Source organism: Leopardus geoffroyi, chromosome E1, assembly GCF_018350155.1.
Source record: "Leopardus geoffroyi isolate Oge1 chromosome E1, O.geoffroyi_Oge1_pat1.0, whole genome shotgun sequence".
NCBI lineage: Eukaryota > Metazoa > Chordata > Mammalia > Carnivora > Felidae > Leopardus > Leopardus geoffroyi.
The window spans coordinates 12851192-12861336 of NC_059330.1; the positions used below are offsets into that span (position 1 = coordinate 12851192).

The 10145-nt window shown below is 53.2% G+C and overlaps 1 pseudogene; it reads left to right on the forward strand.

Annotated features, from left to right (window-relative positions):
- Positions 1-1791: 1791 nt before the first annotated feature.
- Positions 1792-3221, forward strand: LOC123604224 (annotated as a pseudogene).
- The last annotated feature ends 6924 nt before the right edge of the window (positions 3222-10145 follow it).

Here is a 10145-nt window from a genome sequence, read left to right on the forward strand (position 1 = left end):
CCATTTTAAAAGTTTACAAATAGGGACTCCTGGGCGGCTCAGTCGGTTAAGCGTCCGACTTCGGCTCAGGTCACAATCTCACAGCTCGTGAGTCCGAGCTCCGCGTGGGGCTCTGTGCTGACCTCTCAGAGCCTGGAGCCTGCTTCGGATTCTGTGTCTCCCTCTGTCTCTGCCCCTCCCTCGCTGACATTCATTCTCATTCTCATTCATTCTCTCTCTCTCTCTCTCTCAAAAATAAATGGTACAAGGAAAAAATTTAAAGGTTTACGAGTAAACATTTTTGTGTATTTAACCTATCTCCTGTCAACATTCACCCACGAACACTGTATGCGAGAGACAAAATCGACCATCGTTTGAAGTACTTTTTGCTGACAAACTGCAACGGGTACCGGTTAAGTCATACATTGAAGTCACAGGAAAGCTGATTAGGCCCCTGCCTCGGGCCTGAACCCTGGAGTGCGTGTCTGAGTGGGACAAGGAAGGGCGTAAGTGTTTGTAAGGTTTTTTTGATTTTGTTTTTGATACCTGTTGTAAAACAGGGAGAAAACGGGTTATGTTGTTTGTAAAGGTCACAGAGATGTATATTTTGAGGACCACAGTTACAGGGTCAGTATTGGGACGGAAGCAAGGCCATGACCGGAGCTGCCCACCCCAAAGCCTTGTCATGCAGAGAGCACCAAATTCAAGCCATTTTACAACCACCACCACCACCACAAAGAATAAAACCTAACTATCGGCATTGTATTTGATATCGACGGCTCCGAAAATATGTCCATTTTAAGTAAGCAATCAACCTTCCATGGCCTTTAGTACCCATGACGTCACACCCGTGTCCGCTACAAAGTCAAACGATCTGTTTCCCCACCATCAGGCTCACACGGGAGGCCCCACCACCGGGGATGGCCTAGGAGATCACTGGAGCCACACGAACTAGATGCAGAAACAGGGGGAGGGGGAGGGGGAGGCGGCCAGGGAGCCGCCGGCCAGGCCCCAGGCAGATTTCAAGTTTTGGACTCACCTTTTTGTGTTTCTTTCATCTTTTTCTTTTGCGCCTCCAACTCCGGTCCGCGTCCACCTCCTACTTCTTCTTCCATCTCTGTCTCCTGTCTTTCCCTCCTGCAAAAGTGGCTTTGTCTCTGGTTGCTTTTCAGCCCCCTGTGGAAGAGGTGAAGGAGGAGCAGGCCGTGGGGTGGGCACCCATCTTGGCGCTTGTGCTCGGGGAGGAGAAGGGGTGGGTTTCGGATCACTGGCATCTGTCTGCCTTCCTCCTCTTCCTCATTCTTCTGACTATTGGGAAAGGGTGTGTGGGTGTGGGTGTAGCGGGGAGGGCAGGTGTGTTCAATTTTTATCTCTCCTCTCTCTGGGCCGTCAATTGTGTCCCTTCCCGTGAGGCAACTTTCTTATGGAGTAACATAAAACTCTGAATGTAGAGAATTTCACACACACACACACACACACACACACACACACACACACACACCGTTCACGGGAATGTGAGACACATTTGGGTTTGTTCTGATCCTCCCGAGTGTTAGAATGCCCAATGTTTACAAGGGCTTGCCTTGAAACACATTAACGGAGCTCGTGTACAAATTGGTGTTAGCAATAGCATCCAGAGGTAGAGAAAACATCTCACATGGATAACACCTGTGGCCACAGATCCACAAACAAGATGCAAACCAACATCAGCCTTTGTTTCACTCCTATTTGTGGAGAGGACACGAAAGACCCGATGGTCAAATCTCCCCCTTTTGTAAAAACAAATCCAATCGCACGAGAGCATTACCGCGGATGGATCCCATCGCGCAGGTGTTTTCCATTTCCAATAAGAACACAGCCAATTTGGCGCAAAGAAGCCAAAAGCTGCAGCAACCCACAAACCAAATGTGGCCCGGGATATCTCCGTGAGCGTCCGTTCCTCCCCAAAAGTCGGGGCTTCGCTGATGGAACCAAAGGGCTTCCTAGTTTCTGGCCACGTCGTCTCACGGCCAGCTTTCTCTAAGGGAGCACACGAGAAAACTCCTTCAGACACCTCCAAAGGACCCCATCTGGGCCATCAGGGACTCAGGTGACCCTTCCATGTTCCCACATAAGTAAGCACTTGCAAGCATAGGCTCCATATGTCCTATGCGTGTAGCCTGCCGAAGTTTCCTTTTGGGGATGGGTGGTTGCTTTCTCCACACTTAGAGCAAGGTTATTAAATGGTGGTGTTTTTTTCCTCTTCCGTAAAGCGTTCCAAGGCGGCCATTTCGCGGGAGCGAAGCAGTAGCTGGGCTGCTCCTGGATCCCTCGCTGCTTCGGGTTCCCTGTCAGGCTTCCTAGCAGCGGCCTAGCGGAGACATAAGAGCAGGTGTCTGAATGTACTCGGGTGACCAAAGATGAGAATGACGAGCCCATTGGAATGCCATCGGAAGACGATGGGACAGTGCTGCTGTCCCCGGTGACAGCCCAGTTTGTCGGCAGCACGTGGACTGCACTACCGGAATCCAGCGTCTCAGTGTATGAGAGGTGTCCGGCCGGTCAAAGACATTCTGCACATCCCTGATGCTGGCTGGGGAAATCCGGTAGCGGATAGTCGTCCGGTATCCCAAAGATAGCCACAGAAAAAGGGACGAGACAGATGCCTGCTTCTTCAGCAGTGAAAGTGAAGAGAGCCATCCAGAAAACGTCCGATTTAAGAGGGTTGGTTCTCCCGTGGAAAACCACCGAACAGGATCTGAAAGAATATTTTGGTAGCTTTGGAGAGGTTCTTCTGGTTCAGGACAGGAAAGAGATTCACACTAGTCCTTCAAAGGGCTTTGGCTGTGTTCGTGTGACGTCATAGGAAACCCAGGCGAAAGTCATGCGATCGAGGAACGATGGTGTGACTGACTGCAAACTTCCTGAATCTCATCGAAGCCCAGATGAGCTTTTGAGAAGCAGGAAGGCGTTTGTCGGGTGCCTTACAGAGGGACGTGACTGCCTATAAGCTGCAGCAGTTCTTTTGCCAGGACTGAGAAGCGGTAGACAGCTTCATTCCCAAACGGTTCCCGGACTTTCCCTCTGTCACATTTGCAGATGATCAGGGAGCCCTCGCCCTCGCCCTCTCTGATATTATTATTGAATTTATTTTTTCAATGGACCCCCAAGGTAGTTAGCCTATAGGGCAACAGTGGTTTCAGGAGGAGAGTCCTTCATACCCCTCACCCTTTCAGCCCCCGCCCCGGCACAACCCCCTCCAGGAACCCTCTGTTTGTTCCCCTTAGGGAAGAGCCTCTTACGTTTTTGTCCCCCTTCCTGTTTGTATGTTATTTTTCCTTCCCTTCTTCCCTTCCTCCCTTCCTCCCTTCCTCCCTTCCTCCCTTCCCTTCCCGAGTTCCTCTGTTTGGGAAGTGAAGGTCCTCACACGGGTGAGGTCCTGTGATACATGTGTTTCTCTGAGGGACAAATGTCACTTTGCATGACACCCTCCAGTTCCATCCAGGTACTTGCCAATGGCAAGACTTCATTCCCTCTGGTGGCCGAGCACTGCTCTGTTGTTAGATGGATACCGCCTCTTCTGTATCCATTCATCCGTCGATGGACATCTGGCCCCTTTCCATACTTTGCCTACCGTTGATAGTGCTGCTATGCACACCGAGGTGCGTGTGCCCCTTGGAAACAGCAGACCTGTATCCTTTGGCTAAGTACTTAGTCGTGAAAGTGCTGGGTCGTAGGGTACTTCTATGTGTCATGTGTTGAGGAACCTCCTCGGGTCCCTGGTTCTGGAAAGAACTCCGATGGTGGTTCTAAATCAGGTGTGGCCATCGGTTGGGGACCCGCATCAAATGCAGAGTCAGGCAGCGGTTTTCCTGGAGGCTTTGGCTCAAGCACGGATTCTAAATCTTCCAGCTGGGGAATTTAGACAGTGGGGCAGGTATAGACTGGTAGGAATTCAAATTTTTCTAAACACATGGTAAGTGTGTTTCTTTTTTTCTTCTCTTCTCTTCTCTTTCTCTCTCTCTCTCTCTCTCTCTCTCTCTCTCTCTCCTTTTCTTTCTTTCCTTTCTTTTTTTTTTTTTAAACATTTATTTATTTTTGAGAGACCAAGAGAGACAGAGTGGGAAGGGGAAGGAGCAGAGAGAGAGGGAGACACAGAATCCGAAGCAGGCTCCAGGCTGTCCGCAGAGCCCGGTGCAGGGCTCGAACCCACAAACCGTAAGATCATGACCCGAGCCGCAGTCACACACTTAACTGACGGAGCCAACCAAGCACCCCACACATGGTTAAGTGTATTCTAAAACCCATCCGTACTGAGAGTTTTCAGAATCAGTACGTTCAGCGTGGAGTATATTCACCACTATTTTTGACATTTTTCTTTAGAAAGAGAGGCAAAGCTAAAGGACTTTTAGAAGTTTTGTTACATGAAGGGTCGAGATATCAGGTGTTTGAAAGCGAACCAACTGCCTGATTGGTTCTCGTTCTCTCTCTCTCTCTCTCTCACACACACACACACACACACACACACACACACACACACAGGCTACAATGGACATCAAAGGATTTCTCCTGTAATAGTGTATCCCTGGACTCGTCAAGTGAATTCTTTGTGCGTGTTCCCTATGGAAACCATTCATTATAAGTACATTCTTTTTTCCTTGTTTTAATTGGAACCCCACCACATTAATTCCCCACCCCCAGGAAAACCTCCTTTTTGGAGATCATGGTGTCACAGTGTTTGGTCTTTTTGCTTTCGTTTGTAGTTTGTGACACTTGTCTCCCTCCCTATGCAGAAGTACAGTATGAAGCCTTCGTTGAATCTGTGCCGTTCATCTCATTTCCAATGTTTACGGGAGAAGCACCTCATTGAAAGCAGTGCTGTAAATATTCTGCCACAGGAAGGAATATTTCCGTCTACGTGCTTTCTCACTCTGGAATTCGTCTTCCCACCATACAGGCTGTGACTTTGACCTTGGGTGTCCCATTTGTATCCACTACGCTGTATTTCGCGAACGCAAGGGTGTGCTATGGAACCAGAAGGCTGTTTGAACTTCTGAAACCTTATGTTTTCCGATCCTCGTGTTCGACCGACAGCGGTGCCAAAGTACGAAAGGCTAGTGTGAGTGAGAAAAGGAGAGAGTGCGTGCAGAGACTCAGTGGCGGTGGCACACGATGGATAGATTTTTTTTAAACTGGGGAGACGCATCTCTCAGTCCCTCGGCCTCGGTGCAAGAGCGTGCCGAGAGCAACGATAGCAAATGACGTGCGAATGTTTTCTGCATCCAAAGGACATCCACACCCGTTGGAAGACGTTGGAAGACGTAAAGAGAGTTTTGTTCTCAGAGAACCCCATCAGTTGGATGTGTGAGGTACTTGCATTTCCCCTGCCCTTCCGTCAGCTGCTGTGAACGCCGTATGGTGTGTGTTCTGTTCCGTTCCCGATCTGTTAAGTGTGGTCCCGTGAACACGGACCGAGCTTGTGGTGTGCTTCACGGGAGTACTCGGAAGCAGAGCTCACCAGTGAGCTCGGGGTGTCACCACGAAGGGTGGAAGTTCTAATGTCTGTCAGGTAGCCATAAGAATGTGGTCTAATGCAGTTCTGTGTCCCGTGCTTGGATGGTCTTTATAAGAGTTTTCAGTGTTGGGAATTCTTTTTTTTTTTATTTTTTTTTTTAAGTTTTTTTTTTTTTTCAACGTTTATTTATTTTTGGGACAGAGAGAGACAGAGCATGAACGGGGGAGGGGCAGAGAGAGAGGGAGACACAGAATCGGAAACAGGCACCAGGCTCCGAGCCATCAGCCCAGAGCCCGACGCGGGGCTCGAACTCACGGACCGCGAGATCGTGACCTGGCTGAAGTCGGACGCTCAACCGACTGCGCCACCCAGGCGCCCCTGGAATTCTTAAATAGAATGGATGAAGGAGGAAGAGGAGGAGGAGGAGGAGGAGGAGGAAGAGGAGTAGTAGTTGTTGTTGTTGTTGTTGTTTTGTTGTTGTTGTTGTTGTTGTTGCGAGGTATAATGACGAAAGACACGGCAGAAAATTTTTACAGGGTTTATTTTCTGTTTTCAGTATGTGCAAAGCTGTATGACTTTAATCTTTGGGGACCCAGGGAGGTTTTCTTCCATTTTCTCATCTGTATGTTTGGAAGGCTCCTTTTTAATTCTCAGCTGACTGACTGACTGACTGACTGACTGACTGACTGATCGATTGGTTTTGCTCTTACGTCCTCTTCACACCCAACATAAGGCCCGAACTCAGAACTCACAGCCCGGCAATGAAGAGTCACCCGCTCCCCTGACCTAGCTGAGGGAGCCAGCCAGCCAAGTCACCCCTTGGATCCATTTTTGTTGTTGTTGTTCATTTAAATGAAGCGGTCACGCAACGTGTGCTCAGGGCAGAAACAGAGCACACGCTTTGGGGTTTGACAGGGTCATTTGGAGCTTGGTAAATGTTAAAGCCTAGCTTCCCTGGGTGCCCAGGAGCAGGGTCCACAGCCGTTAAAAGTTGACAATTTCCTTTATCGATAGCCATCGAACAGATTTATTGAAAACACTAATCTATGGCAAAGACCGTTCTTTGGTCTGTGATCGGGATATAGGAAGAACCAGATGGCTACAGCTCCCACATCACAGATTTCATGTTTTAGTTGGACGTAGAGGCAGGCAGGCCGGCCGGCCGGCCGGCAGGGCGGCCGGCAGGGAGGCAGGCAGGCCTGGAGGGAGGAAGACAGGGTGGCCAGCAGGGAGGGAGGCAGGCAGGCAGGCAGGCAGGCCAGGAGGGAGGGAGGGAGGGAGGGAGGCAGGCCGGCCGGCCGGCCGGGAGGGAGGCAGGCAGGCCGGCCGGCCGGCCGGGAGGGAGGCAGGCAGGGCGGCCGGCCGGCAGGGCGGCCGGCAGGGAGGCAGGCAGGGAGGCAGGCAGGGCGGCCAGCCGGGAGGGAGGCAGGCAGGGAGGCAGGCAGGGCGGCCGGCCGGGAGGGAGGGAGGGAGGGAGGCAGGCAGGCAGGCAGGCAGGCAGGCAGGCCGGCCGGGAGGGAGGCAGGCAGGGAGGGAGGCAGGGCGGCCGGCAGGGAGGCAGGCAGGGAGGCCGGCCGGCAGGGAGGCAGGCAGGCCGGCCGGCAGGGAGGGAGGCAGGCCGGCCGGCAGGGAGGCAGGCAGGCGGGGAGGGAGGCAGGGAGGCAGGCCGGCCGGGAGGGAGGCAGGCAGGCAGGCCGGGAGGGAGGCAGGCAGGCCGGCCGGCAGGCAGGGAGGCAGGCAGGCCGGCCGGCAGGCAGGGAGGCAGGCAGGCCGGCCGGCAGGCAGGGAGGCAGGCAGGCCGGCCGGCAGGCAGGGAGGCAGGCCGGCCGGGAGGGAGGCAGGCCGGCCGGCAGGGAGGCAGGCCGGCCGGCAGGCAGGCCGGGAGGGAGGCAGGCCGGCAGGGAGGCAAAGAAAGAAAAGGTGGCATCAGGGTACCTGTTTGGCTCAGGTGGTGGATCGTGCAACTGTATCTCGTGGGTTGTGAGTTCGAGTCCCACGCTGGATGCAGCGCTGACTTACAATAAAATCTTTGAAAACCCATCCAGAAATACAGGAATAAACAAAACGTGGCATCAAAGGGGAGTAAGTGATTGATCGATGGGGGGGTGGGGATGAAACGGGCATATGTGTCTAACCCGCAACATATCTTTTATCGACGCTGCTTTCACTAGTTTGCCCCGATGACTTTTTCCACAAGCGGCGGTCCCACCTGAGCAGGCTCCCTTCATCTTAAGATGTTATGCAGCGAGAGGAAAGGCGTGAGAGGCAAAAGTCAGGCGGATCCATACAAATAGAGACAATCATCGTTTCTGAGACCAGTAGCCAAAGCTCTGCCTCCGTTTAGGACGCAATGTCGTCCTTCATCTCTTTAAAAACAAATAAATACATAAAAACCAGGTAGGGTCGTTGGCTCGGATAAGGGAGGAAGCTGAAATGCAATCACGGAGAACAACACAGGGGGGTAAGAAGTTGCAAGTCAGAGCGATTTCACCACCCGTAGCCTTATGAAATGATGATTCGGTGTCTTCGGACACAAGAGAGCTCACCGTACGTAGAAGGTTTCCCACCGCTCGTCACGAAGTATCGGAACACCACAAGCGGATTCCCGTGCTACGAACACCTCTCTGCCAACATAATCTGTAACAGCCGCATTCTCTCGTATCGTGTGAGTGTAGCGTCATTCATCGCACCACTCTGCCGTCGTTCGACCTTCCAGCGGATCGTAATTTTTGTTTCTTTTGGCGTGCGTGTGGGTATGCGTGTCAGGCTATCGAAAACGATCTAGGCACGTTCGGTCCTCTTTTTCTCATTTCTCATAGATGAGTGATGGCGTCAAAGGATACACCTCAGGAAACCCCAGATGGAAGAGAGGCAAAGGGAAGGGGATTCAGAGTGCTTCTGTGTCCCGTGCCGCCTCCCCCCCCCCCACTCTCCCAGCACAGCAGTCTCGCCTCCTCCCCCCCCAACACAGCAGTCTCGCCTCCTCCCCCCCCCCACCCCCGCGCCGTTCCAGGTGTTGGAACAACCAGGAAGTGCCTGAATTAGGGGAGTTCTTTGGGGGGGGGGGGGGGAGGTTGGGGAGCACCAGTGTTTGGAAACATTGCAGGGCTAGCAAGGCTGTTGAGAAACCTCGAGTCAGTGTGGAAGGTACTTGGGGGGGGGGGGGAGAGGAAGAGGGGGGCGTGGGGTTTCTTTCTCTTTGAGGTGATGGAAATAGTTTGGAGTGAACAGTGATGGTCCCATAGCTTTGTGAGTAGTAGACTAAGAGCCCGCTGAAGTGTACACACACATATACATTTATTTACTTATTACGTATGCATTCATTCCAGTTGAGCGAGTGAGTGGCAGAGAGGGGGTAGGGAGGGAGAGAATGGATCACCAAGCAGGCTCCGAGATGTCAGCACAGAGCCAGATGTGGGGGCTGAAATTCAAGAACCCCGAGATCATGACCTGAGGCAAGACTCGGACACCTTACCGAGTGAGTGAGGCACCCAGGTGCCCCCGAACCGTTCGCTTTTACAAGGATGGGAATTTTGGCATGCGAGTTGTGTTTCCAGTGTTCATAGGTGAGGCAACACGTAGAATAGTATACTGCAGGCAGGCAGGCAGGCAGGCAGGCAGGCAGGCAGGCAGGCAGTCGATGTTTTCTTTTTCTTTCCCTTCTGGGCTTCAGAGGGGGATGGCGAGTGTGAGGGAGGGAGTTGATGACACTGGGCGTAGGTGTTCTTGTGAGCCGAGCGCGGCTTGGGAAGTTCTCCGAACTACATGACCCCACAGGAGAACAGGAATTCCTTCTCGACAGCAAGAGAGTGGGCGACTAGCACCGCCCGAGTGTGGCCGAGCCTCAACTCTAAGTCGGGGTGGGGGAGCACTTCTGCCTTCCCATCTGGGTTCCAGGAAGGAGGGAAGCTGTCCTTCCGGTCCCGACCCTCCCTGTCTGTCCGGGGGCCCCTCAGCCGCAGAGGTGGTGTTTTGAGTCGTCCCTCCGTGGTCGTCTTTGCCACCAAATACTTCTGTCGAAGGTGCTCGGAGAATAACACAGGTTGATATTTCCAAAATGATCTCGAGATCCTATTCTCTGCCCCTCCGCCCCTCCCGTGCGCGCGTGAAAACACCCACCCCACCCCACCCCACCCCACCCCACCCCTTCCCATTCCTTCTAACTACAACTGTTCCTATTTCCATCCACGTACTCCCAGACAGCTTCCTCAAGCCCCACCGCCCACCCTGTCGACCTCTTTGGGTAGTATAAAAGCGACCAACAGGCAGGGGGCGTCCGGGCACCACCACGGTGGTGGAGTGAGGGAGTCCGTGTGTGCCGACTACGGGCCGATCGCAGCAGGGCGGCCGGGACGCAGCACCTGCCTCGCCCCCAGCCACCTGGGTCAGTAGCGTTATCCCGGCTGGGGTGGGGGGAGGGGGACACGGAACGGAGGGCGCAGCAAGAGGGCTTTGTGGGTCGAACGGACGCCCAACCGAGACCCTCCTTCCTGCCACCAGATACCGTTTGTGGATGGTCGTCGTCTCGCCGTCACGCAGCCCCCACCAGTGCTACAACGAAAGAAAGAAACGGGTGTCCAGGATAGTAATGCAAACGAAGGCGGGGCCGATCCGATCGGGGGAAGCGGCGACAGGAGTGGAGGTGGGAGGAAAAAAAGAAAAAAAAAAAAAA